General features: G+C 45.7%; 23 non-coding genes across 23 annotated transcripts; 12 read left to right on the forward strand and 11 right to left on the reverse strand.

Moving 5' to 3' along the window:
• Positions 1 to 51: 51 nt before the first annotated feature.
• On the reverse strand, positions 52 to 123 carry trnad-guc (transfer RNA aspartic acid (anticodon GUC)). The gene has a single exon. It is a non-coding gene; the product is annotated as a tRNA-Asp (tRNA).
• Positions 124 to 509: 386 nt separating this feature from the next.
• LOC148974698 (U5 spliceosomal RNA) lies at positions 510 to 625 on the forward strand. Its single transcript, XR_016146273.1, has one exon. It is a non-coding gene; the product is annotated as a U5 spliceosomal RNA (small nuclear RNA).
• Positions 626 to 1,090: 465 nt separating this feature from the next.
• trnad-guc (transfer RNA aspartic acid (anticodon GUC)) lies at positions 1,091 to 1,162 on the reverse strand. Its single transcript has one exon. It is a non-coding gene; the product is annotated as a tRNA-Asp (tRNA).
• Positions 1,163 to 2,831: 1,669 nt separating this feature from the next.
• Positions 2,832 to 2,945, forward strand: LOC148974700 (U5 spliceosomal RNA). Its single transcript, XR_016146308.1, has one exon. It is a non-coding gene; the product is annotated as a U5 spliceosomal RNA (small nuclear RNA).
• Positions 2,946 to 4,037: 1,092 nt separating this feature from the next.
• Positions 4,038 to 4,153, forward strand: LOC148974701 (U5 spliceosomal RNA). The gene has a single exon (XR_016146128.1). It is a non-coding gene; the product is annotated as a U5 spliceosomal RNA (small nuclear RNA).
• Positions 4,154 to 5,558: 1,405 nt separating this feature from the next.
• Positions 5,559 to 5,630, reverse strand: trnad-guc (transfer RNA aspartic acid (anticodon GUC)). Its single transcript has one exon. It is a non-coding gene; the product is annotated as a tRNA-Asp (tRNA).
• Positions 5,631 to 6,152: 522 nt separating this feature from the next.
• Positions 6,153 to 6,224, reverse strand: trnad-guc (transfer RNA aspartic acid (anticodon GUC)). Its single transcript has one exon. It is a non-coding gene; the product is annotated as a tRNA-Asp (tRNA).
• A 522-nt stretch (positions 6,225 to 6,746) lies between these two features.
• trnad-guc (transfer RNA aspartic acid (anticodon GUC)) lies at positions 6,747 to 6,818 on the reverse strand. Its single transcript has one exon. It is a non-coding gene; the product is annotated as a tRNA-Asp (tRNA).
• Positions 6,819 to 7,204: 386 nt separating this feature from the next.
• Positions 7,205 to 7,320, forward strand: LOC148974705 (U5 spliceosomal RNA). The gene has a single exon (XR_016146262.1). It is a non-coding gene; the product is annotated as a U5 spliceosomal RNA (small nuclear RNA).
• A 465-nt stretch (positions 7,321 to 7,785) lies between these two features.
• On the reverse strand, positions 7,786 to 7,857 carry trnad-guc (transfer RNA aspartic acid (anticodon GUC)). The gene has a single exon. It is a non-coding gene; the product is annotated as a tRNA-Asp (tRNA).
• Positions 7,858 to 8,931: 1,074 nt separating this feature from the next.
• On the forward strand, positions 8,932 to 9,047 carry LOC148974707 (U5 spliceosomal RNA). Its single transcript, XR_016146278.1, has one exon. It is a non-coding gene; the product is annotated as a U5 spliceosomal RNA (small nuclear RNA).
• A 465-nt stretch (positions 9,048 to 9,512) lies between these two features.
• trnad-guc (transfer RNA aspartic acid (anticodon GUC)) lies at positions 9,513 to 9,584 on the reverse strand. The gene has a single exon. It is a non-coding gene; the product is annotated as a tRNA-Asp (tRNA).
• Positions 9,585 to 10,658: 1,074 nt separating this feature from the next.
• On the forward strand, positions 10,659 to 10,774 carry LOC148974709 (U5 spliceosomal RNA). Its single transcript, XR_016146213.1, has one exon. It is a non-coding gene; the product is annotated as a U5 spliceosomal RNA (small nuclear RNA).
• Positions 10,775 to 12,291: 1,517 nt separating this feature from the next.
• Positions 12,292 to 12,407, forward strand: LOC148974710 (U5 spliceosomal RNA). Its single transcript, XR_016146214.1, has one exon. It is a non-coding gene; the product is annotated as a U5 spliceosomal RNA (small nuclear RNA).
• A 1,519-nt stretch (positions 12,408 to 13,926) lies between these two features.
• Positions 13,927 to 14,040, forward strand: LOC148974711 (U5 spliceosomal RNA). Its single transcript, XR_016146309.1, has one exon. It is a non-coding gene; the product is annotated as a U5 spliceosomal RNA (small nuclear RNA).
• Positions 14,041 to 14,580: 540 nt separating this feature from the next.
• On the reverse strand, positions 14,581 to 14,652 carry trnad-guc (transfer RNA aspartic acid (anticodon GUC)). Its single transcript has one exon. It is a non-coding gene; the product is annotated as a tRNA-Asp (tRNA).
• Positions 14,653 to 15,132: 480 nt separating this feature from the next.
• LOC148974713 (U5 spliceosomal RNA) lies at positions 15,133 to 15,248 on the forward strand. Its single transcript, XR_016146129.1, has one exon. It is a non-coding gene; the product is annotated as a U5 spliceosomal RNA (small nuclear RNA).
• A 2,080-nt stretch (positions 15,249 to 17,328) lies between these two features.
• LOC148974714 (U5 spliceosomal RNA) lies at positions 17,329 to 17,444 on the forward strand. The gene has a single exon (XR_016146274.1). It is a non-coding gene; the product is annotated as a U5 spliceosomal RNA (small nuclear RNA).
• Positions 17,445 to 17,909: 465 nt separating this feature from the next.
• On the reverse strand, positions 17,910 to 17,981 carry trnad-guc (transfer RNA aspartic acid (anticodon GUC)). The gene has a single exon. It is a non-coding gene; the product is annotated as a tRNA-Asp (tRNA).
• Positions 17,982 to 19,054: 1,073 nt separating this feature from the next.
• Positions 19,055 to 19,170, forward strand: LOC148974716 (U5 spliceosomal RNA). The gene has a single exon (XR_016146299.1). It is a non-coding gene; the product is annotated as a U5 spliceosomal RNA (small nuclear RNA).
• A 1,405-nt stretch (positions 19,171 to 20,575) lies between these two features.
• On the reverse strand, positions 20,576 to 20,647 carry trnad-guc (transfer RNA aspartic acid (anticodon GUC)). Its single transcript has one exon. It is a non-coding gene; the product is annotated as a tRNA-Asp (tRNA).
• A 1,668-nt stretch (positions 20,648 to 22,315) lies between these two features.
• LOC148974718 (U5 spliceosomal RNA) lies at positions 22,316 to 22,431 on the forward strand. Its single transcript, XR_016146131.1, has one exon. It is a non-coding gene; the product is annotated as a U5 spliceosomal RNA (small nuclear RNA).
• A 465-nt stretch (positions 22,432 to 22,896) lies between these two features.
• On the reverse strand, positions 22,897 to 22,968 carry trnad-guc (transfer RNA aspartic acid (anticodon GUC)). Its single transcript has one exon. It is a non-coding gene; the product is annotated as a tRNA-Asp (tRNA).
• Between the last annotated feature and the right edge of the window lie 456 nt (positions 22,969 to 23,424).

Consider the following 23,424-nt stretch of genomic DNA (forward strand, 5'->3'; position numbering starts at 1 on the left):
ACGGCAGAGCACGAGCTCATACAAGGTGTTTGTCCGTGGTAAAGAAGAAGCCTCCCCGTCGGGGAATCGAACCCCGGTCTTCCGCGTGACAGGCGGAGATACTGTCCACTATACTAACGAGGACCGGTTGTCAAAGCAGTGTCCCTGTTTGGTACGGCATTGTATGCCTCTCCCTCTCCTGTGGAGGAATCCACCTGCAATCCAAGGAGATGAAGGGTTTGTTCATTTAGCCTCCAGAAAGTTCCATTAAAATATCAAGCGAATTCTAGACACTGGTCTTCCACGTACTACTGGATTCAGGGACATCCTTTTAGACAGGGTTTGCCGGTCATCTGGTGATGGGGCAGATTCTTATTACATTTGCTCCATCCTCTAATGGAAATGGCTATATTATTGTTTTTAACAAAAAAAGACAAAAATCTGGGTGGGAGGAGCCTGCACCAGACATTACCCTTGCTGAGCATGGTGGCATGTGTGTGATAGCACATTGTCCCAACGTCTCATAGTTACAGCTTGAGTTTCTCTTCATTCACGCATAAATCTTTCGCCTTTTACTAAAGATTTCCGTGGAGGGGAACGTTTGCGAGTTATTGGTATTTTTGGATGCTCTGCTCACAGTAGAGCTAAATGCCTTTGTTCAAAAACAGAAGACTTTTTGTTTGGAGCTGGGTGTTGGTCAAACCATTGCCACTTTCCCAGTTCACAACTTCAAATCTTGGGTCAGCAGAATGATTGTAAGGTTTACAAATCACAAAAGGGTAGTGTTGGGAGAAACAAAGCTTTTCAAAGCTTTCAACTGATTGCTTTGCAAATTGATTAACTGTTTCAACGCATTCGGAAGGCCACACTGGTGACCCCTGCTGGTCAGATTGGAAATGCAACACTGGAAATGCCACACAAACTCAGGTCAAACATGCATAAACCAACCTTTTACAAACCAATGCAAATGCTATCTTGAAAGTAAAACCTTTCAAATAGAATTAGCTAACCACCCTCAGGTGAGTCTTGAATGGCAGGGTTGGCTTTATCAGCAGTTTCCACAGCAGAGCATGAGCTCATACAAGGTGTTTGTCCGTGGTAAAGAAGAAGCCTCCCCGTCGGGGAATCGAACCCCGGCCTTCCGCGTGACAGGCGGAGATACTGTCCACTATACTAACGAGGACCGGTCGTCACAGCAGTGTCCCTGAGCGGTACGGCATTGTATGCTCAGCCGTTGAGAAGTCAATTAATACTGGACATGCTTTATGGGAGTTATTGTTATTTAAGCCTTTCATTTTGGCCAAGGGGGCAGGAAGAGGAGCTCTCCCTCTCCTGTGGAGGAATCCACCTGCAATCCAAGGAGATGAAGGGTTTGTTCATTTAGCCTCCAGAAAGTTCCTAAAAACCTCATGCGAATTCTAGACACTGGTCTTCCACGTACTACTGGATTCAGGGACATCCTCTTAGACAGGGTTTGCCGGTCATCTGGTGATGGGGCAGATTCTTATTACATTTGCTCCATCCTCTAATGTTTCAACGCATTCGGATGGCCACACTGGTGAACCCTGCTGGTCAGATTGGAAATGCAATAGTGGAAATGCCACACAAACTTAGGTCAAACATGCATAAACCAACCTTTTACAAACCAATGCAAATGCTATCTTGAAAGTAAAACCTTTCAAATAGAATTAGCTTACCACCCTCAGGTGAGTCTTGAACGGCAGGGTTGGCTTTATCAGCAGTTTCCACGGCAGAGCACGAGCTCATACAAGGTGTTTGTCCGTGGTAAAGAAGAAGCCTCCCAGTCGGTGAATCGAACCCCGGTCTTCCGCGTGACAGGCGGAGATACTGTCCACTATATTAACGAGGACCGGTCGTCACAGCAGTGTCCCTGAGCGGTACGGCATTGTATGCCTCTCCCTCTCCTGTGGAGGAATCCACCTGCAATCCAAGGAGATGAAGGGTTTGTTTATTTAGCCTCCAGTAAGTTCCATTAAAATATCAAGCGAATTCTAGACACTGGTCTTCCACGTACTACTGGATTCAGGGACATCCTCTTAGACAGGGTTTGCCGGTCATCTGGTGATGGGGCAGATTCTTATTACATTTGCTCCATCCTCTAATGTTTCAACGCATTCGGATGGCCACACTGGTGAACCCTGCTGGTCAGATTGGAAATGCAATAGTGGAAATGCCACACAAACTTAGGTCAAACATGCATAAACCAACCTTTTACAAACCAATGCAAATGCTATCTTGAAAGTAAAATCTTTCAAATAGAATTAGCTTACCACCCTCAGGTGAGTCTTGAATGGCAGGGTTGGCTTTATCAGCAGTTTCCACGGCAGAGCACAAGCTCATACAAGGTGTTTGTCCGTGGTAAAGAAGAAGCCTCCCCGTCGGGGAATCGAACCCCGGTCTTCTGCGTGACAGGCGGAGATACTGTCCACTATACTTATGAGGACCGGTTGTCAAAGCAGTGTCCCTGAGCGGTACGGCATTGTATGCCTCTCCCTCTCCTGTGGAGGAATCCACCTGCAATCCAAGGAGATGAAGGGTTTGTTCATTTAGCCTCCAGAAAGTTCCATTAAAATATCAAGCGAATTCTAGACACTGGTCTTCCACTTACTACTGGATTCAGGGACATCCTCTTAGACAGGGTTTGCCGGTCATCTGGTGATGGGGCAGATTCTTATTACATTTGCTCCATCCTCTAATGGAAATGGCTATATTATTGTTTTTAACAAAAAAAGACAAAAAGCTGGGTGGGAGGAGCCTGCACCAGACATTACCCTTGCTGAGTATGGTGGCATGTGTGTGATAGCACATTGTCCCAACATCTCATGGTTACAGCTCGAGTTTCTCTTCATTCACGCATAAATCTTTCGCCTTTTACTAAAGATGTCCGTGGAGGGGAACGTTTGCGATTTATTGGTATTTTTGGATGCTCTGCTCACAGTAGAGCTAAATGCCTTTGTTCAAAAACAGAAGACTTTTTGTTTGGAGCTGGGTTTTGGTCAAACCATTGCCACTTTCCCAGTTCACAACTTCAAATCTTGGGTCAGCAGAATGATTGTAAGGTTTACCAATCACAAAAGGGTAGTGTTGGGAGAAACAGAGCTTTTCAAAGCTTTCAACTGATTGCTTTGCAAATTAATTAACTGTTTCCTCTTAGACAGGGTTTGCCGGTCATCTGGTGATGGGGCAGATTCTTATTACATTTGCTCCATCCTCTAATGTTTCAACGCATTCGGATGGCCACACTGGTGAACCCTGCTGGTCAGATTGGAAACGCAACACTGGAAATGCCACACAAACTCAGGTCAAACATGCATAAACCAACCTTTTACAAACCAATGCAAATGCTATCTTGAAAGTAAAACCTTTCAAATAGAATTAGCTTACCACCCTCAGGTGAGTCTTGAACGGCAGGGTTGGCTTTATCAGCAGTTTCCACAGCAGAGCATGAGCTCATACAAGGTGTTTGTCCGTGGTAAAGAAGAAGCCTTCCCGTCGGGGAATCGAACCCCGGTCTTCCGCGTGACAGGCGGAGATACTGTCCACTATACTAACGAGGACCGGTCGTCACAGCAGTGTCCCTGAGCGGTACGGCATTGTATGCTCAGCCGTTGAGGAGTCAATTAAGACTGGACATGCTTTATGGGAGTTATTGTTATTTAAGCCTTTCATTTTGGCCAAGGGGGGCAGGAAGAGGAGCTCTCCCTCTCCTGTGGAGGAATCCACCTGCAATCCAAGGAGATGAAGGGTTTGTTCATTTAGCCTCCAGAAAGTTCCTAAAAACCTCATGAGAATTCTAGACACTGGTCTTCCACGTACTACTGGATTCAGGGACATCCTCTTAGACAGGGTTTGCCGGTCATCTGGTGATGGGGCAGATTCTTATTACATTTGCTCCATCCTCTAATGGAAATGGCTATATTATTGTTTTTAACAAAAAAAGACAAAAAGCTGGGTGGGAGGAGCCTGCACCAGACATTACCCTTGCTGAGCATGGTGGCATGTGTGTGATAGCACATTGTCCCAACGTCTCATGGTTACAGCTCGAGTTTCTCTTCATTCACGCATAAATCTTTCGCCTTTTACTAAAGATTTCCGTGGAGGGGAACGTTTGCGAGTTATTGGTATTTTTGGATGCTCTGCTCACAGCAGAGCTAAATGCCTTTGTTCAAAAACAGAAGACTTTTTGTTTGGAGCTGGGTGGTGGTCAAACCATTGCCACTTTCCCAGTTCACAACTTCAAATCTTGGGTCAGCAGCATGATTGTAAGGTTTACCAGTCACAAAAGGGTAGTGTTGGGAGAAACAAAGCTTTTCAAAGCTTTCAACTGATTGCTTTGCAAATTGATTAACTGTTTCAACGCATTCGGAAGGCCACACTGGTGACCCCTGCTGGTCAGATTGGAAATGCAACACTGGAAATGCCACACAAACTTAGGTCAAACATGCATAAACCAACCTTTTACAAACCAATGCAAATGCTATCTTGAAAGTAAAACCTTTCAAATAGAATTAGCTTACCACCCTCAGGTGAGTCTTGAACGGCAGGGTTGGCTTTATCAGCAGTTTCCACGGCAGAGCATGAGCTCATACAAGGTGTTTGTCCGTGGTAAAGAAGAAGCATTCCTGTGGAGGAATCCACCTGCAATCCAAGGAGATGAAGGGTTTGTTCATTTAGCCTCCAGAAAGTTCTTAAAAATCTCATGCGAATTCCAGACACTGGTCTTCCACGTACTACTGGATTCAGGGACATCCTCTTAGACAGGGTTTGCAGGTCATCTGGTGATGGGGCAGATTCTTATTACATTTGCTCCATCCTCTAATGTTTCAACGCATTCGGATGGCCACACTGGTGAACCCTGCTGGTCAGATTGGAAATGCAACAGTGGAAATGCCACACAAACTTAGGTCAAACATGCATAAACCAACCTTTTACAAACCAATGCAAATGCTATCTTGAAAGTAAAACCTTTCAAATAGAATTAGCTTACCACCCTCAGGTGAGTCTTGAACGGCAGGGTTGGCTTTATCAGCAGTTTCCATGGCAGAGCATGAGCTCATACAAGGTGTTTGTCCGTAGTAAAGAAGAAGCCTTCCTGTGGAGGAATCTACCTGCAATCCAAGGAGATGAAGGGTTTGTTCATTTAGCCTCCAGAAAGTTCCTAAAAATCTCATGCGAATTCCAGACACTGGTCTTCCACGTACTACTGGATTCAGGGACATCCTCTTAGACAGGGTGTGCCGGTCATCTGGTGATGGGGCAGATTCTTATTACATTTGCTCCATCCTCTAATGTTTCAACGCATTCGGATGGCCACATTGGTGAACCCTGCTGGTCAGATTGGAAATGCAACAGTGGAAATGCCACACAAACTTAGGTCAAACATGCATAAACCAACCTTTTACAAACCAATGCAAATGCTATCTTGAAAGTAAAACCTTTCAAATAGAATTAGCTTACTACCCTCAGGTAAGACTTGAACGGCAGGGTTGGCTTTATCAGCAGTTTCCACGGCAGAGCACGAGCTCATACAAGGTGTTTGTCCGTGGTAAAGAAGAAGCCTCCCCGTCGGGGAATCGAACCCCGGTCTTCCGCGTGACAGGCGGAGATACTGTCCACTATACTAACGAGGACCGGTCGTCAAAGCAGTGTCCCTGAGCGGTACGGCTTTGTGTGCCTCTCCCTCTCCTGTGGAGGAATCCACCTGCAATCCAAGGAGATGAAGGGTTTGTTCATTTAGCCTCCAGAAAGTTCCATTAAAATATCAAGCGAATTCTAGACACTGGTCTTCCACGTACTACTGGATTCAGGGACATCCTCTTAGACAGGGTTTGCCGGTCATCTGGTGATGGGGCAGATTCTTATTACATTTGCTCCATCCTCTAATGTTTCAACGCATTCGGATGGCCACACTGGTGAACCCTGCTGGTCAGATTGGAAATGCAATAGTGGAAATGCCACACAAACTTAGGTCAAACATGCATAAACCAACCTATTACAAACCAATGCAAATGCTATCTTGAAAGTAAAACCTTTCAAATAGAATTAGCTTACCACCCTCAGGTGAGTCTTGAACGGCAGGGTTGGCTTTATCAGCAGTTTCCACGGCAGAGCACGAGCTCATACAAGGTGTTTGTCCGTGGTAAAGAAGAAGCCTCCCCGTCGGGGAATCGAACCCCGGTCTTCCGCGTGACAGGCGGAGATACTGTCCACTATACTAACGAGGACCAGTCGTCAAAGCAGTGTCCCTGAGCGGTACGGCTTTGTGTGCCTCTCCCTCTCCTGTGGAGGAATCCACCTGCAATCCAAGGAGATGAAGGGTTTGTTCATTTAGCCTCCAGAAAGTTCCATTAAAATATCAAGCGAATTCTAGACACTGGTCTTCCACGTACTACTGGATTCAGGGACATCCTCTTAGACAGGGTTTGCCGGTCATCTGGTGATGGGGCAGATTCTTATTACATTTGCTCCATCCTCTAATGTTTCAACGCATTCGGATGGCCACACTGGTGAACCCTGCTGGTCAGATTGGAAATGCAATAGTGGAAATGCCATACAAACTTAGGTCAAACATGCATAAACCAACCTATTACAAACCAATGCAAATGCTATCTTGAAAGTAAAACCTTTCAAATAGAATTAGCTTACCACCCTCAGGTGAGTCTTGAACGGCAGGGTTGGCTTTATCAGCAGTTTCCACGGCAGAGCACGAGCTCATACAAGGTGTTTGTCCGTGGTAAAGAAGAAGCCTCCCCGTCGGGGAATCGAACCCCGGTCTTCCGCGTGACAGGCGGAGATACTGTCCACTATACTAACGAGGACCGGTCGTCAAAGCAGTGTCCCTGTTTGGTACGGCATTGTATGCCTCTCCCTCTCCTGTGGAGGAATCCACCTGCAATCCAAGGAGATGAAGGGTTTGTTCATTTAGCCTCCAGAAAGTTCCATTAAAATATCAAGCGAATTCTAGACACTGGTCTTCCACGTACTACTGGATTCAGGGACATCCTTTTAGACAGGGTTTGCCGGTCATCTGGTGATGGGGCAGATTCTTATTACATTTGCTCCATCCTCTAATGGAAATGGCTATATTATTGTTTTTAACAAAAAAAGACAAAAAGCTGGCTGGGAGGAGCCTGCACCAGACATTACCCTTGCTGAGCATGGTGGCATGTGTGTGATAGCACATTGTCCCAACGACTCATGGTTACAGCTCGAGTTTCTCTTCATTCATGCATAAATCTTTCGCCTTTTACTAAAGATTTCCGTGGAGGGGAACGTTTGCGAGTTATTGGTATTTTTGGATGCTCTGCTCACAGTAGAGCTAAATGCCTTTGTTCAAAAACAGAAGACTTTTTGTTTGGAGCTGGGTTTTGGTCAAACCATTGCCACTTTCCCAGTTCACAACTTCAAATCTTGGGTCAGCAGAATGATTGTAAGGTTTACCAAACACAAAAGGGTAGTGTTGGGAGAAACAAAGCTTTTCAAAGCTTTCAACTGATTGCTTTGCAAATTGATTAACTGTTTCAACGCATTCGGAAGGCCACACTGGTGACCCCTGCTGGTCAGATTGGAAATGCAACACTGGAAATGCCACACAAACTCAGGTCAAACATGCATAAACCAACCTTTTACAAACCAATGCAAATGCTATCTTGAAAGTAAAACCTTTCAAATAGAATTAGCTTACCACCCTCAGGTGAGACTTGAACGGCAGGGTTGGCTTTATCAGCAGTTTCCACGGCAGAGCATGAGCTCATACAAGGTGTTTCTCCGTGGTAAAGAAGAAGCCTCCCCGTCGGGGAATCGAACCCCGGTCTTCCGCGTGACAGGCGGAGATACTGTCCACTATACTAACGAGGACCGGTAGTCACAGCAGTGTCCCTGAGCGGTACGGCATTGTATGCTCAGCCGTTGAGAAGTCAATTAATACTGGACATGCTTTATGGGAGTTATTGTTATCTAAGCCTTTCATTTTGGCCAAGAGGGGCAGGAAGAGGAGCTCTCCCTCTCCTGTGGAGGAATCCACCTGCAATCCAAGGATATGAAGGGTTTGTTCATTTAGCCTCCAGAAAGTTCCTAAAAATCTCATGCGAATTCCAGACACTGGTCTTCCACGTACTACTGGATTCAGGGACATCCTCTTAGACAGGGTGTGCCGGTCATCTGGTGATCGGGCAGATTCTTATTACATTTGCTCCATCCTCTAATGTTTCAACGCATTCGGATGGCCACACTGGTGACCCCTGCTGGTCAGATTGGAAATGCAATAGTGGAAATGCCACACAAACTTAGGTCAAACATGCATAAACCAAACTTTTACAAACCAATGCAAATGCTATCTTGAAAGTAAAACCTTTCAAATAGCATTAGCTTACCACCCTCAGGTGAGTCTTGAACGGCAGGGTTGGCTGTATCAGCAGTTTCCACGGCAGAGCACGAGCTCATACAAGGTGTTTGTCCGTGGTAAAGAAGAAGCCTCCCCGTCGGGGAATCGAACCCCGGTCGTCCGCGTGACAAGCGGAGATACTGTCCACTATACTAACGAGGACCGGTCGTCAAAGCAGTGTCCCTGAGCGGTACGGCATTGTATGCCTCTCCCTCTCCTGTGGAGGAATCCACCTGCAATCCAAGGAGATGAAGGGTTTGTTCATTTAGCCTCCAGAAAGTTCCATTAAAATATCAAGCGAATTCTAGACACTGGTCTTCCACGTACTACTGGATTCAGGGACATCCTCTTAGACAGGGTTTGCCGGTCATCTGGTGATGGGGCAGATTCTTATTACATTTGCTCCATCCTCTAATGGAAATGGCTATATTATCGTTTTTAACAAAAAAAGACAAAAAGCTGGGTGGGAGGAGCCTGCACCAGACATTACCCTTGCTGAGCATGGTGGCATGTGTGTGATAGCACATTGTCCCAACGACTCATGGTTACAGCTCGAGTTTCTCTTCATTCATGCATAAATCTTTCGCCTTTTACTAAAGATTTCCGTGGAGGGGAACGTTTGCGAGTTGTTGGTATTTTTGGATGCTCTGCTCACAGTAGAGCTAAATGCCTTTGTTCAAAAACAGAAGACTTTTTGTTTGGAGCTGGGTTTTGGTCAAACCATTGCCACTTTCCCAGTTCACAACTTCAAATCTTGGGTCAGCAGAATGATTGTAAGGTTTACCAAACACAAAAGGGTAGTGTTGGGAGAAACAAAGCTTTTCAAAGCTTTCAACTGATTGCTTTGCAAATTGATTAACTGTTTCAACGCATTCGGAAGGCCACACTGGTGACCCCTGCTGGTCAGATTGGAAATGCAACACTGGAAATGCCACACAAACTCAGGTCAAACATGCATAAACCAACCTTTTACAAACCAATGCAAATGCTATCTTGAAAGTAAAACCTTTCAAATAGAATTAGCTTACCACCCTCAGGTGAGACTTGAACGGCAGGGTTGGCTTTATCAGCAGTTTCCACGGCAGAGCATGAGCTCATACAAGGTGTTTGTCCGTGGTAAAGAAGAAGCCTCCCCGTCGGGGAATCGAACCCCGGTCTTCCGCGTGACAGGCGGAGATACTGTCCACTATACTAACGAGGACCGGTCGTCACAGCAGTGTCCCTGAGCGGTACGGCATTGTATGCTCAGCCGTTGAGAAGTCAATTAATACTGGACATGCTTTATGGGAGTTATTGTTATCTAAGCCTTTCATTTTGGCCAAGAGGGGCAGGAAGAGGAGCTCTCCCTCTCCTGTGGAGGAATCCACCTGCAATCCAAGGATATGAAGGGTTTGTTCATTTAGCCTCCAGAAAGTTCCTAAAAATCTCATGCGAATTCCAGACACTGGTCTTCCACGTACTACTGGATTCAGGGACATCCTCTTAGACAGGGTGTGCCGGTCATCTGGTGATCGGGCAGATTCTTATTACATTTGCTCCATCCTCTAATGTTTCAACGCATTCGGATGGCCACACTGGTGACCCCTGCTGGTCAGATTGGAAATGCAATAGTGGAAATGCCACACAAACTTAGGTCAAACATGCATAAACCAAACTTTTACAAACCAATGCAAATGCTATCTTGAAAGTAAAACCTTTCAAATAGCATTAGCTTACCACCCTCAGGTGAGTCTTGAACGGCAGGGTTGGCTGTATCAGCAGTTTCCACGGCAGAGCACGAGCTCATACAAGGTGTTTGTCCGTGGTAAAGAAGAAGCCTCCCCGTCGGGGAATCGAACCCCGGTCGTCCGCGTGACAAGCGGAGATACTGTCCACTATACTAACGAGGACAAGTCGTCAAAGCAGTGTCCCTGAGCGGTACGGCATTGTATGCCTCTCCCTCTCCTGTGGAGGAATCCACCTGCAATCCAAGGAGATGAAGGGTTTGTTCATTTAGCCTCCAGAAAGTTCCATTAAAATATCAAGCGAATTCTAGACACTGGTCTTCCACGTACTACTGGATTCAGGGACATCCTCTTAGACAGGGTTTGCCGGTCATCTGGTGATGGGGCAGATTCTTATTACATTTGCTCCATCCTCTAATGGAAATGGCTATATTATTGTTTTTAACAAAAAAAGACAAAAAGCTGGGTGGGAGGAGCCTGCACCAGACATTACCCTTGCTGAGCATGGTGGCATGTGTGTGATAGCACATTGTCCCAACGTCTCATGGTTACAGCTCGAGTTTCTCTTCATTCACGCATAAATCTTTCGCCTTTTACTAAAGATTTCCGTGGAGGGGAACGTTTGCGAGTTATTGGTATTTTTGGATGCTCTGCTCACAGTAGAGCTAAATGCCTTTGTTCAAAAACAGAAGACTTTTTGTTTGGAGCTGGGTGGTGGTCAAACCATTGCCACTTTCCCAGTTCACAACTTCAAATCTTGGGTCAGCAGAATGATTGTAAGGTTTACCAATCACAAAAGGGTAGTGTTGGGAGAAACAAAGCTTTTCAAAGCTTTCAACTGATTGCTTTGCAAATTGATTAACTGTTTCAACGCATTCGGAAGGCCACACTGGTGACCCCTGCTGGTCAGATTGGAAATGCAACACTGGAAATGACACACAAACTCAGGTCAAACATGCATAAACCAACCTTTTACAAACCAATGCAAATGCTATCTTGAAAGTAAAACCTTTCAAAAAGAATTAGCTAACCACCCTCAGGTGAGTCTTGAACGGCAGGGTTGGCTTTATCAGCAGTTTCCACAGCAGAGCACGAGCTCATACAAGGTGTTTGTCCGTGTTAAAGAAGAAGCCTCCCCGTCGGGGAATCGAACCCCGGTCTTCCGCGTGACAGGCGGAGATACTGTCCACTATATTAACGAGGACCGGTCGTCAAAGCAGTGTCCCTGAGCGGTACGGCATTGTATGCCTCTCCCTCTCCTGTGGAGGAATCCACCTGCAATCCAAGGAGATGAAGGGTTTGTTTATTTAGCCTCCAGTAAGTTCCATTAAAATATCAAGCGAATTCTAGACACTGGTCTTCCACGTACTACTGGATTCAGGGACATCCTCTTAGACAGGGTTTGCCGGTCATCTGGTGATGGGGCAGATTCTTATTACATTTGCTCCATCCTCTAATGTTTCAACGCATTCGGATGGCCACACTGGTGAACCCTGCTGGTCAGATTGGAAATGCAATAGTGGAAATGCCACACAAACTTAGGTCAAACATGCATAAACCAACCTTTTACAAACCAATGCAAATGCTATCTTGAAAGTAAAATCTTTCAAATAGAATTAGCTTACCACCCTCAGGTGAGTCTTGAATGGCAGGGTTGGCTTTATCAGCAGTTTCCACGGCAGAGCACAAGCTCATACAAGGTGTTTGTCCGTGGTAAAGAAGAAGCCTCCCCGTCGGGGAATCGAACCCCGGTCTTCTGCGTGACAGGCGGAGATACTGTCCACTATACTTATGAGGACCGGTCGTCAAAGCAGTGTCCCTGAGCGGTACAGCATTGTATGCCTCTCCCTCTCCTGTGGAGGAATCCACCTGCAATCCAAGGAGATGAAGGGTTTGTTCATTTAGCCTCCAGAAAGTTCCATTAAAATATCAAGCGAATTCTAGACACTGGTCTTCCACGTACTACTGGATTCAGGGACATCCTCTTAGACAGGGTTTGCCGGTCATCTGGTGATGGGGCAGATTCTTATTACATTTGCTCCATCCTCTAATGGAAATGGCTATATTATTGTTTTTAACAAAAAAAGACAAAAAGCTGGGTGGGAGGAGCCTGCACCAGACATTACCCTTGCTGAGTATGGTGGCATGTGTGTGATAGCACATTGTCCCAACGTCTCATGGTTACAGCTCGAGTTTCTCTTCATTCACGCATAAATCTTTCGCCTTTTACTAAAGATTTCCGTGGAGGGGAACGTTTGCGAGTTATTGGTATTTTTGGATGCTCTGCTCACAGTAGAGCTAAATGCCTTTGTTCAAAAACAGAAGACTTTTTGTTTGGAGCTGGGTGGTGGTCAAACCATTGCCACTTTCCCAGTTCACAACTTCAAATCTTGGGTCAGCAGAATGATTGTAAGGTTTACCAATCACAAAAGGGTAGTGTTGGGAGAAACAAAGCTTTTCAAAGCTTTCAACTGATTGCTTTGCAAATTGATTAACTGTTTCAACGCATTCGGAAGGCCACACTGGTGACCCCTGCTGGTCAGATTGGAAATGCAACACTGGAAATGCCACACAAACTCAGGTCAAACATGCATAAACCAACCTTTTACAAACCAATGCAAATGCTATCTTGAAAGTAAAACCTTTCAAAAAGAATTAGCTAACCACCCTCAGGTGAGTCTTGAACGGCAGGGTTGGCTTTATCAGCAGTTTCCACAGCAGAGCACGAGCTCATACAAGGTGTTTGTCCGTGTTAAAGAAGAAGCCTCCCCGTCGGGGAATCGAACCCCGGTCTTCCGCGTGACAGGCGGAGATACTGTCCACTATATTAACGAGGACCGGTCGTCAAAGCAGTGTCCCTGAGCGGTACGGCATTGTATGCCTCTCCCTCTCCTGTGGAGGAATCCACCTGCAATCCAAGGAGATGAAGGGTTTGTTTATTTAGCCTCCAGTAAGTTCCATTAAAATATCAAGCGAATTCTAGACACTGGTCTTCCACGTACTACTGGATTCAGGGACATCCTCTTAGACAGGGTTTGCCGGTCATCTGGTGATGGGGCAGATTCTTATTACATTTGCTCCATCCTCTAATGTTTCAACGCATTCGGATGGCCACACTGGTGAACCCTGCTGGTCAGATTGGAAATGCAATAGTGGAAATGCCACACAAACTTAGGTCAAACATGCATAAACCAACCTTTTACAAACCAATGCAAATGCTATCTTGAAAGTAAAATCTTTCAAATAGAATTAGCTTACCACCCTCAGGTGAGTCTTGAATGGCAGGGTTGGCTTTATCAGCAGTTTCCACGGCAGAGCACAAGCTCATACAAGGTGTTTGTCCGTGGTAAAGAAGAAGCCTCCCCGTCGGGGAATCGAACCCCGGTCTTCTGCGTGACAGGCGGAGATACTGTCCACTATACTTATGAGGACCGGTCGTCAAAGCAGTGTCCCTGAGCGGTACGGCATTGTATGCCTCTCCCTCTCCTGTGGAGGAATCCACCTGCAATCCAAGGAGATGAAGGGTTTGTTCATTTAGCCTCCAGAAAGTTCCATTAAAATATCAAGCGAATTCTAGACACTGGTCTTCCACTTACTACTGGATTCAGGGACATCCTCTTAGACAGGGTTTGCCGGTCATCTGGTGATGGGGCAGATTCTTATTACATTTGCTCCATCCTCTAATGGAAATGGCTATATTATTGTTTTTAACAAAAAAAGACAAAAAGCTGGGTGGGAGGAGCCTGCACCAGACATTACCCTTGCTGAGTATGGTGGCATGTGTGTGATAGCACATTGTCCCAACATCTCATGGTTACAGCTCGAGTTTCTCTTCATTCACGCATAAATCTTTCGCCTTTTACTAAAGATGTCCGTGGAGGGGAACGTTTGCGATTTATTGGTATTTTTGGATGCTCTGCTCACAGTAGAGCTAAATGCCTTTGTTCAAAAACAGAAGACTTTTTGTTTGGAGCTGGGTTTTGGTCAAACCATTGCCACTTTCCCAGTTCACAACTTCAAATCTTGGGTCAGCAGAATGATTGTAAGGTTTACCAATCACAAAAGGGTAGTGTTGGGAGAAACAGAGCTTTTCAAAGCTTTCAACTGATTGCTTTGCAAATTAATTAACTGTTTCCTCTTAGACAGGGTTTGCCGGTCATCTGGTGATGGGGCAGATTCTTATTACATTTGCTCCATCCTCTAATGTTTCAAAGCATTCGGATGGCCACACTGGTGAACCCTGCTGGTCAGATTGGAAACGCAACACTGGAAATGCCACACAAACTCAGGTCAAACATCCATAAACCAACCTTTTACAAACCAATGCAAATGCTATCTTGAAAGTAAAACCTTTCAAATAGAATTAGCTTACCACCCTCAGGTGAGTCTTGAACGGCAGGGTTGGCTTTATCAGCAGTTTCCACAGCAGAGCATGAGCTCATACAAGGTGTTTGTCCGTGGTAAAGAAGAAGCCTCCCCGTCGGGGAATCGAACCCCGGTCTTCCGCGTGACAGGCGGAGATACTGTCCACTATACTAACGAGGACCGGTCGTCACAGCAGTGTCCCTGAGCGGTACGGCATTGTATGCTCAGCCGTTGAGGAGTCAATTAAGACTGGACATGCTTTATGGGAGTTATTGTTATTTAAGCCTTTCATTTTGGCCAAGGGGGGCAGGAAGAGGAGCTCTCCCTCTCCTGTGGAGGAATCCACCTGCAATCCAAGGAGATGAAGGGTTTGTTCATTTAGCCTCCAGAAAGTTCCTAAAAACCTCATGAGAATTCTAGACACTGGTCTTCCACGTACTACTGGATTCAGGGACATCCTCTTAGACAGGGTTTGCCGGTCATCTGGTGATGGGGCAGATTCTTATTACATTTGCTCCATCCTCTAATGGAAATGGCTATATTATTGTTTTTAACAAAAAAAGACAAAAAGCTGGGTGGGAGGAGCCTGCACCAGACATTACCCTTGCTGAGCATGGTGGCATGTGTGTGATAGCACATTGTCCCAACGTCTCATGGTTACAGCTCGAGTTTCTCTTCATTCACGCATAAATCTTTCGCCTTTTACTAAAGATTTCCGTGGAGGGGAACGTTTGCGAGTTATTGGTATTTTTGGATGCTCTGCTCACAGCAGAGCTAAATGCCTTTGTTCAAAAACAGAAGACTTTTTGTTTGGAGCTGGGTGGTGGTCAAACCATTGCCACTTTCCCAGTTCACAACTTCAAATCTTGGGTCAGCAGCATGATTGTAAGGTTTACCAGTCACAAAAGGGTAGTGTTGGGAGAAACAAAGCTTTTCAAAGATTTCAACTGATTGCTTTGCAAATTGATTAACTGTTTCAACGCATTCGGAAGGCCACACTGGTGACCCCTGCTGGTCAGATTGGAAATGCAACACTGGAAATGCCACACAAACTTAGGTCAAACATGCATAAACCAACCTTTTACAAACCAATGCAAATGCTATCTTGAAAGTAAAACCTTTCAAATAGAATTAGCTTACCACCCTCAGGTGAGTCTTGAACGGCAGGGTTGGCTTTATCAGCAGTTTCCACGGCAGAGCATGAGCTCATACAAGGTGTTTGTCCGTGGTAAAGAAGAAGCATTCCTGTGGAGGAATCCACCTGCAATCCAAGGAGATGAAGGGTTTGTTCATTTAGCCTCCAGAAAGTTCTTAAAAATCTCATGCGAATTCCAGACACTGGTCTTCCACGTACTACTGGATTCAGGGACATCCTGTTAGACAGGGTGTGCCGGTCATCTGGTGATGGGGCAGATTCTTATTACATTTGCTCCATCCTCTAATGTTTCAACGCATTCGGATGGCCACATTGGTGAACCCTGCTGGTCAGATTGGAAATGCAACAGTGGAAATGCCACACAAACTTAGGTCAAACATGCATAAACCAACCTTTTACAAACCAATGCAAATGCTATCTTGAAAGTAAAACCTTTCAAATAGAATTAGCTTACTACCCTCAGGTGAGACTTGAACGGCAGGGTTGGCTTTATCAGCAGTTTCCACAGCAGAGCATGAGCTCATACAAGGTGTTTGTCCGTGGTAAAGAAGAAGCCTCCCCGTCTGGGAATCGAACCCCGGCCTTCCGCGTGACAGGCGGAGATACTGTCCACTATACTAACGAGGACCGGTCGTCACAGCAGTGTCCCTGAGCGGTACGGCATTGTATGCTCAGCCGTTGAGAAGTCAATTAATACTGGACATGCTTTATGGGAGTTATTATTATTTAAGCCTTTCATTTTGGCCAAGGGGGCAGGAAGAGGAGCTCTCCCTCTCCTGTGGAGGAATCCACCTGCAATCCAAGGAGATGAAGGGTTTGTTCATTTAGCCTCCAGAAAGTTCCTAAAAACCTCATGCGAATTCTAGACACTGGTCTTCCACGTACTACTGGATTCAGGGACATCCTCTTAGACAGGGTTTGCCGGTCATCTGGTGATGGGGCAGATTCTTATTACATTTGCTCCATCCTCTAATGTTTCAACGCATTCGGATGGCCACACTGGTGAACCCTGCTGGTCAGATTGGAAATGCAATAGTGGAAATGCCACACAAACTTAGGTCAAACATGCATAAACCAACCTTTTACAAACCAATGCAAATGCTATCTTGAAAGTAAAACCTTTCAAATAGAATTAGCTTACCACCCTCAGGTGAGTCTTGAACGGCAGGGCTGGCTTTATCAGCAGTTTCCACGGCAGAGCACGAGCTCATACAAGGTGTTTGTCCGTGGTAAAGAAGAAGCCTCCCAGTCGGTGAATCGAACCCCGGTCTTCCGCGTGACAGGTGGAGATACTGTCCACTATACTAACGAGGACCGGTCGTCACAGCAGTGTCCCTGAGCGGTACGGCATTGTATGCCTCTCCCTCTCCTGTGGAGGAATCCACCTGCAATCCAAGGAGATGAAGGGTTTGTTCATTTAGCCTCCAGAAAGTTCCATTAAAATATCAAGCGAATTCTAGACACTGGTCTTCCACGTACTACTGGATTCAGGGACATCCTCTTAGACAGGGTTTGCCGGTCATCTGGTGATGGGGCAGATTCTTATTACATTTGCTCCATCCTCTAATGGAAATGGCTATATTATTGTTTTTAACAAAAAAAGACAAAAATCTGGGTGGGAGGAGCCTGCACCAGACATTACCCTTGCTGAGCATGGTGGCATGTGTGTGATAGCACATTGTCCCAACGTCTCATAGTTACAGCTTGAGTTTCTCTTCATTCACGCATAAATCTTTCGCCTTTTACTAAAGATTTCCGTGGAGGGGAACGTTTGCGAGTTATTGGTATTTTTGGATGCTCTGCTCACAGTAGAGCTAAATGCCTTTGTTCAAAAACAGAAGACTTTTTGTTTGGAGCTGGGTGTTGGTCAAACCATTGCCACTTTCCCAGTTCACAACTTCAAATCTTGGGTCAGCAGAATGATTGTAAGGTTTACAAATCACAAAAGGGTAGTGTTGGGAGAAACAAAGCTTTTCAAAGCTTTCAACTGATTGCTTTGCAAATTGATTAACTGTTTCAACGCATTCGGAAGGCCACACTGGTGACCCCTGCTGGTCAGATTGGAAATGCAACACTGGAAATGCCACACAAACTCAGGTCAAACATGCATAAACCAACCTTTTACAAACCAATGCAAATGCTATCTTGAAAGTAAAACCTTTCAAATAGAATTAGCTAACCACCCTCAGGTGAGTCTTGAATGGCAGGGTTGGCTTTATCAGCAGTTTCCACAGCAGAGCATGAGCTCATACAAGGTGTTTGTTCGTGGTAAAGAAGAAGCCTCCCCGTCGGGGAATCGAACCCCGGCCTTCCGCGTGACAGGCGGAGATACTGTCCACTATACTAACGAGGACCGGTCGTCACAGCAGTGTCCCTGAGCGGTACGGCATTGTATGCTCAGCCGTTGAGAAGTCAATTAATACTGGACATGCTTTATGGGAGTTATTGTTATTTAAGCCTTTCATTTTGGCCAAGGGGAAAGGAAGAGGAGCTCTCCCTCTCCTGTGGAGGAATCCACCTGCAATCCAAGGAGATGAAGGGTTTGTTCATTTAGCCTCCAGAAAGTTCCTAAAAACCTCATGCGAATTCTAGACACTGGTCTTCCACGTACTACTGGATTCAGGGACATCCTCTTAGACAGGGTTTGCCGGTCATCTGGTGATGGGGCAGATTCTTATTACATTTGCTCCATCCTCTAATGTTTCAACGCATTCGGATGGCCACACTGGTGAACCCTGCTGGTCAGATTGGAAATGCAATAGTGGAAATGCCACACAAACTTAGGTCAAACATGCATAAACCAACCTTTTACAAACCAATGCAAATGCTATCTTGAAAGTAAAACCTTTCAAATAGAATTAGCTTACCACCCTCAGGTGAGTCTTGAACGGCAGGGTTGGCTTTATCAGCAGTTTCCACGGCAGAGCACGAGCTCATACAAGGTGTTTGTCCGTGGTAAAGAAGAAGCCTCCCAGTCGGTGAATCGAACCCCGGTCTTCCGCGTGACAGGTGGAGATACTGTCCACTATACTAACGAGGACCGGTCGTCACAGCAGTGTCCCTGAGCGGTACGGCATTGTATGCCTCTCCCTCTCCTGTGGAGGAATCCACCTGCAATCCAAGGAGATGAAGGGTTTGTTCATTTAGCCTCCAGAAAGTTCCATTAAAATATCAAGCGAATTCTAGACACTGGTCTTCCACGTACTACTGGATTCAGGGACATCCTCTTAGACAGGGTTTGCCGGTCATCTGGTGATGGGGCAGATTCTTATTACATTTGCTCCATCCTCTAATGGAAATGGCTATATTATTGTTTTTAACAAAAAAAGACAAAAATCTGGGTGGGAGGAGCCTGCACCAGACATTACCCTTGCTGAGCATGGTGGCATGTGTGTGATAGCACATTGTCCCAACGTCTCATGGTTACAGCTCGAGTTTCTCTTCATTCACGCATAAATATTTCGCCTTTTACTAAAGATTTCCGTGGAGGGGAACGTTTGCGAGTTATTGGTATTTTTGGATGCTCTGCTCACAGTAGAGCTAAATGCCTTTGTTCAAAAACAGAAGACTTTTTGTTTGGAGCTGGGTGTTGGTCAAACCATTGCCACTTTCCCAGTTCACAACTTCAAATCTTGGGTCAGCAGCATGATTGTAAGGTTTACCAATCACAAAAGGGTAGTGTTGGGAGAAACAAAGCTTTTCAAAGCTTTCAACTGATTGCTTTGCAAATTGATTAACTGTTTCAACGCATTCGGAAGGCCACACTGGTGACCCCTGCTGGTCAGATTGGAAATGCAACACTGGAAATGCCACACAAACTTAGGTCAAACATGCATAAACCAACCTTTTACAAACCAATGCAAATGCTATCTTGAAAGTAAAACCTTTCAAATAGAATTAGCTTACCACCCTCAGGTGAGTCTTGAACGGCAGGGTTGGCTTTATCAGCAGTTTCCACGGCAGAGCATGAGCTCATACAAGGTGTTTGTCCATGGTAAAGAAGAAGCATTCCTGTGGAGGAATCCACCTGCAATCCAAGGAGATGAAGGGTTTGTTCATTTAGCCTCCAGAAAGTTCTTAAAAATCTCATGCGAATTCCAGACACTGGTCTTCCACGTACTACTGGATTCAGGGACATCCTCTTAGACAGGGTTTGCAGGTCATCTGGTGATGGGGCAGATTCTTATTACATTTGCTCCATCCTCTAATGTTTCAACGCATTCGGATGGCCACACTGGTGAACCCTGCTGGTCAGATTGGAAATGCAACAGTGGAAATGCCACACAAACTTAGGTCAAACATGCATAAACCAACCTTTTACAAACCAATGCAAATGCTATCTTGAAAGTAAAACCTTTCAAATAGAATTAGCTTACCACCCTCAGGTGAGTCTTGAACGGCAGGGTTGGCTTTATCAGCAGTTTCCACGGCAGAGCATGAGCTCATACAAGGTGTTTGTCCGTGGTAAAGAAGAAGCCTTCCTGTGGAGGAATCTACCTGCAATCCAAGGAGATGAAGGGTTTGTTCATTTAGCCTCCAGAAAGTTCCTAAAAATCTCATGCGAATTCCAGACACTGGTCTTCCACGTACTACTGGATTCAGGGACATCCTCTTAGACAGGGTGTGCCGGTCATCTGGTGATGGGGCAGATTCTTATTACATTTGCTCCATCCTCTAATGTTTCAACGCATTCGGATGGCCACATTGGTGAACCCTGCTGGTCAGATTGGAAATGCAACAGTGGAAATGCCACACAAACTTAGGTCAAACATGCATAAACCAACCTTTTACAAACCAATGCAAATGCTATCTTGAAAGTAAAACCTTTCAAATAGAATTAGCTTACCACCCTCAGGTGAGACTTGAACGGCAGGGTTGGCTTTATCAGCAGTTTCCACAGCAGAGCATGAGCTCATACAAGGTGTTTGTCCGTGGTAAAGAAGAAGCCTCCCCGTCGGGGAATCGAACCCCGGTCTTCCGCGTGACAGGCGGAGATACTGTCCACTATACTAACGAGGACCGGTCGTCACAGCAGTGTCCCTGGGCGGTACGGCATTGTATGCTCAGCCGTTGAGAAGTCAATTAATACTGGACATGCTTTATGGGAGTTATTGTTATTTAAGCCTTTCATTTTGGCCAAGAGGGGCAGGAAGAGGAGCTCTCCCTCTCCTGTGGAGGAATCCACCTGCAATCCAAGGATATGAAGGATTTGTTCATTTAGCCTCCAGAAAGTTCCTAAAAATCTCATGCGAATTCTAGACACTGGTCTTCCACGTACTACTGGATTCAGGGACATCCTCTTAGACAGGGTTTGCCGGTCATCTGGTGATGGGGCAGATTCTTATTACATTTGCTCCATCCTCTAATGTTTCAACGCATTCTGATGGCCACACTGGTGAACCCTGCTGGTCAGATTGGAAATGCAATAGTGGAAATGCCACACAAACTTAGGTCACACATGCATAAACCAAACTTTTACAAACCAATGCAAATGCTATCTTGAAAGTAAAACCTTTCAAATAGAATTAGCTTACCACCCTCAGGTGAGTCTTGAACGGCAGGGTTGGCTTTATCAGCAGTTTCCACGGCAGAGCACGAGCTCATACAAGGTGTTTGTCCGTGGTAAAGAAGAAGCCTCCCCGTCGGGGAATCGAACCCCGGTCTTCCGCGTGACAAGCGGAGATACTGTCCACTATACTAACGAGGACCAGTCGTCAAAGCAGTGTCCATAAGCGGTACGGCATTGTATGCCTCTCCCTCTCCTGTGGAGGAATCCACCTGCAATCCAAGGAGATGAAGGGTTTATTCATTTAGCCTCCAGAAAGTTCCATTAAAATATCAAGCGAATTCTAGACACTGGTCTTCCACGTACTACTGGATTCAGGGACATCCTCTTAGACAGGGTTTGCCGGTCATCTGGTGATGGGGCAGATTCTTATTACATTTGCTCCATCCTCTAATGTTTCAACGCATTCGGATGGCCACACTGGTGAACCCTGCTGGTCAGATTGGAAATGCAATAGTGGAAATGCCACACAAACTTAGGTCAAACATGCATAAACCAACCTATTACAAACCAATGCAAATGCTATCGTGAAAGTAAAACCTTTCAAATAGAATTAGCTTACCACCCTCAGGTGAGTCTTGAACGGCAGGGTTGGCTTTATCAGCAGTTTCCACGGCAGAGCACGAGCTCATACAAGGTGTTTGTCCGTGGTAAAGAATAAGCCTCCACGTCGGGGAATCGAACCCCGGTCTTCCGCGTGACAGGCAGAGATACTGTCCACTATACTAACGAGGACCGGTCGTCACAGCAGTGTCCCTGACCGGTACGGCATTGTATGCCTCTCCCTCTCCTGTGGAGGAATCCACCTGCAATCCAAGGAGATGAAGGGTTTGTTCATTTAGCCTCCAGAAAGTTCCATTAAAATATCAAGCGAATTCTAGACACTGGTCTTCCACGTACTACTGGATTCAGGGACATCCTCTTAGACAGGGTTTGCCGGTCATCTGGTGATGGGGCAGATTCTTATTACATTTGCTCCATCCTCTAATGGAAATGGCTATATTATTGTTTTTAACAAAAAAAGACAAAAAGCTGGGTGGGAGGAGCCTGCACCAGACATTACCCTTGCTGAGCATGGTGGCATGTGTGTGATAGCACATTGTCCCAACGACTCATGGTTACAGCTCGAGTTTCTCTTCATTCACGCATAAATCTTTCGCCTTTTACTAAAGATTTCCGTGGAGGGGAACATTTGCGAGTTATTGGTATTTTTGGATGCTCTGCTCACAGTAGAGCTAAATGCCTTTGTTCAAAAACAGAAGACTTTTTGTTTGGAGCTGGGTTTTGGTCAAACCATTGCCACTTTCCCAGTTCACAACTTCAAATCTTGGGTCAGCAGAATGATTGTAAGGTTTACCAAACACAAAAGGGTAGTGTTGGGAGAAACAAAGCTTTTCAAAGCTTTCAACTGATTGCTTTGCAAATTGATTAACTGTTTCAACGCATTCGGAAGGCCACACTGGTGACCCCTGCTGGTCAGATTGGAAATGCAACAGTGGAAATGCCACACAAACTTAGGTCAAACATGCATAAACCAACCTTTTACAAACCAATGCAAATGCTATCTTGAAAGTAAAACCTTTCAAATAGAATTAGCTTACCACCCTCAGGTGAGACTTGAACGGCAGGGTTGGCTTTATCAGCAGTTTCCACAGCAGAGCATGAGCTCATACAAGGTGTTTGTCCGTGGTAAAGAAGAAGCCTCCCCGTCGGGGAATCGAACCCCGGTCTTCCGCGTGACAGGCGGAGATACTGTCCACTATACTAACGAGGACCGGTCGTCACAGCAGTGTCCCTGGGCGGTACGGCATTGTATGCTCAGCCGTTGAGAAGTCAATTAATACTGGACATGCTTTATGGGAGTTATTGTTATTTAAGCCTTTCATTTTGGCCAAGAGGGGCAGGAAGAGGAGCTCTCCCTCTCCTGTGGAGGAATCCACCTGCAATCCAAGGATATGAAGGGTTTGTTCATTTAGCCTCCAGAAAGTTCCTAAAAATCTCATGCGAATTCTAGACACTGGTCTTCCACGTACTACTGGATTCAGGGACATCCTCTTAGACAGGGTTTGCCGGTCATCTGGTGATGGGGCAGATTCTTATTACATTTGCTCCATCCTCTAATGTTTCAACGCATTCGGATGGCCACACTGGTGAACCCTGCTGGTCAGATTGGAAATGCAATAGTGGAAATGCCACACAAACTTAGGTCAAACATGCATAAACCAACCTT

Source organism: Pimephales promelas, chromosome 13 (assembly GCF_988280905.1).
Source record: "Pimephales promelas chromosome 13, fPimPro1.hap1.1, whole genome shotgun sequence".
Classification (NCBI taxonomy): domain Eukaryota; kingdom Metazoa; phylum Chordata; class Actinopteri; order Cypriniformes; family Leuciscidae; genus Pimephales; species Pimephales promelas.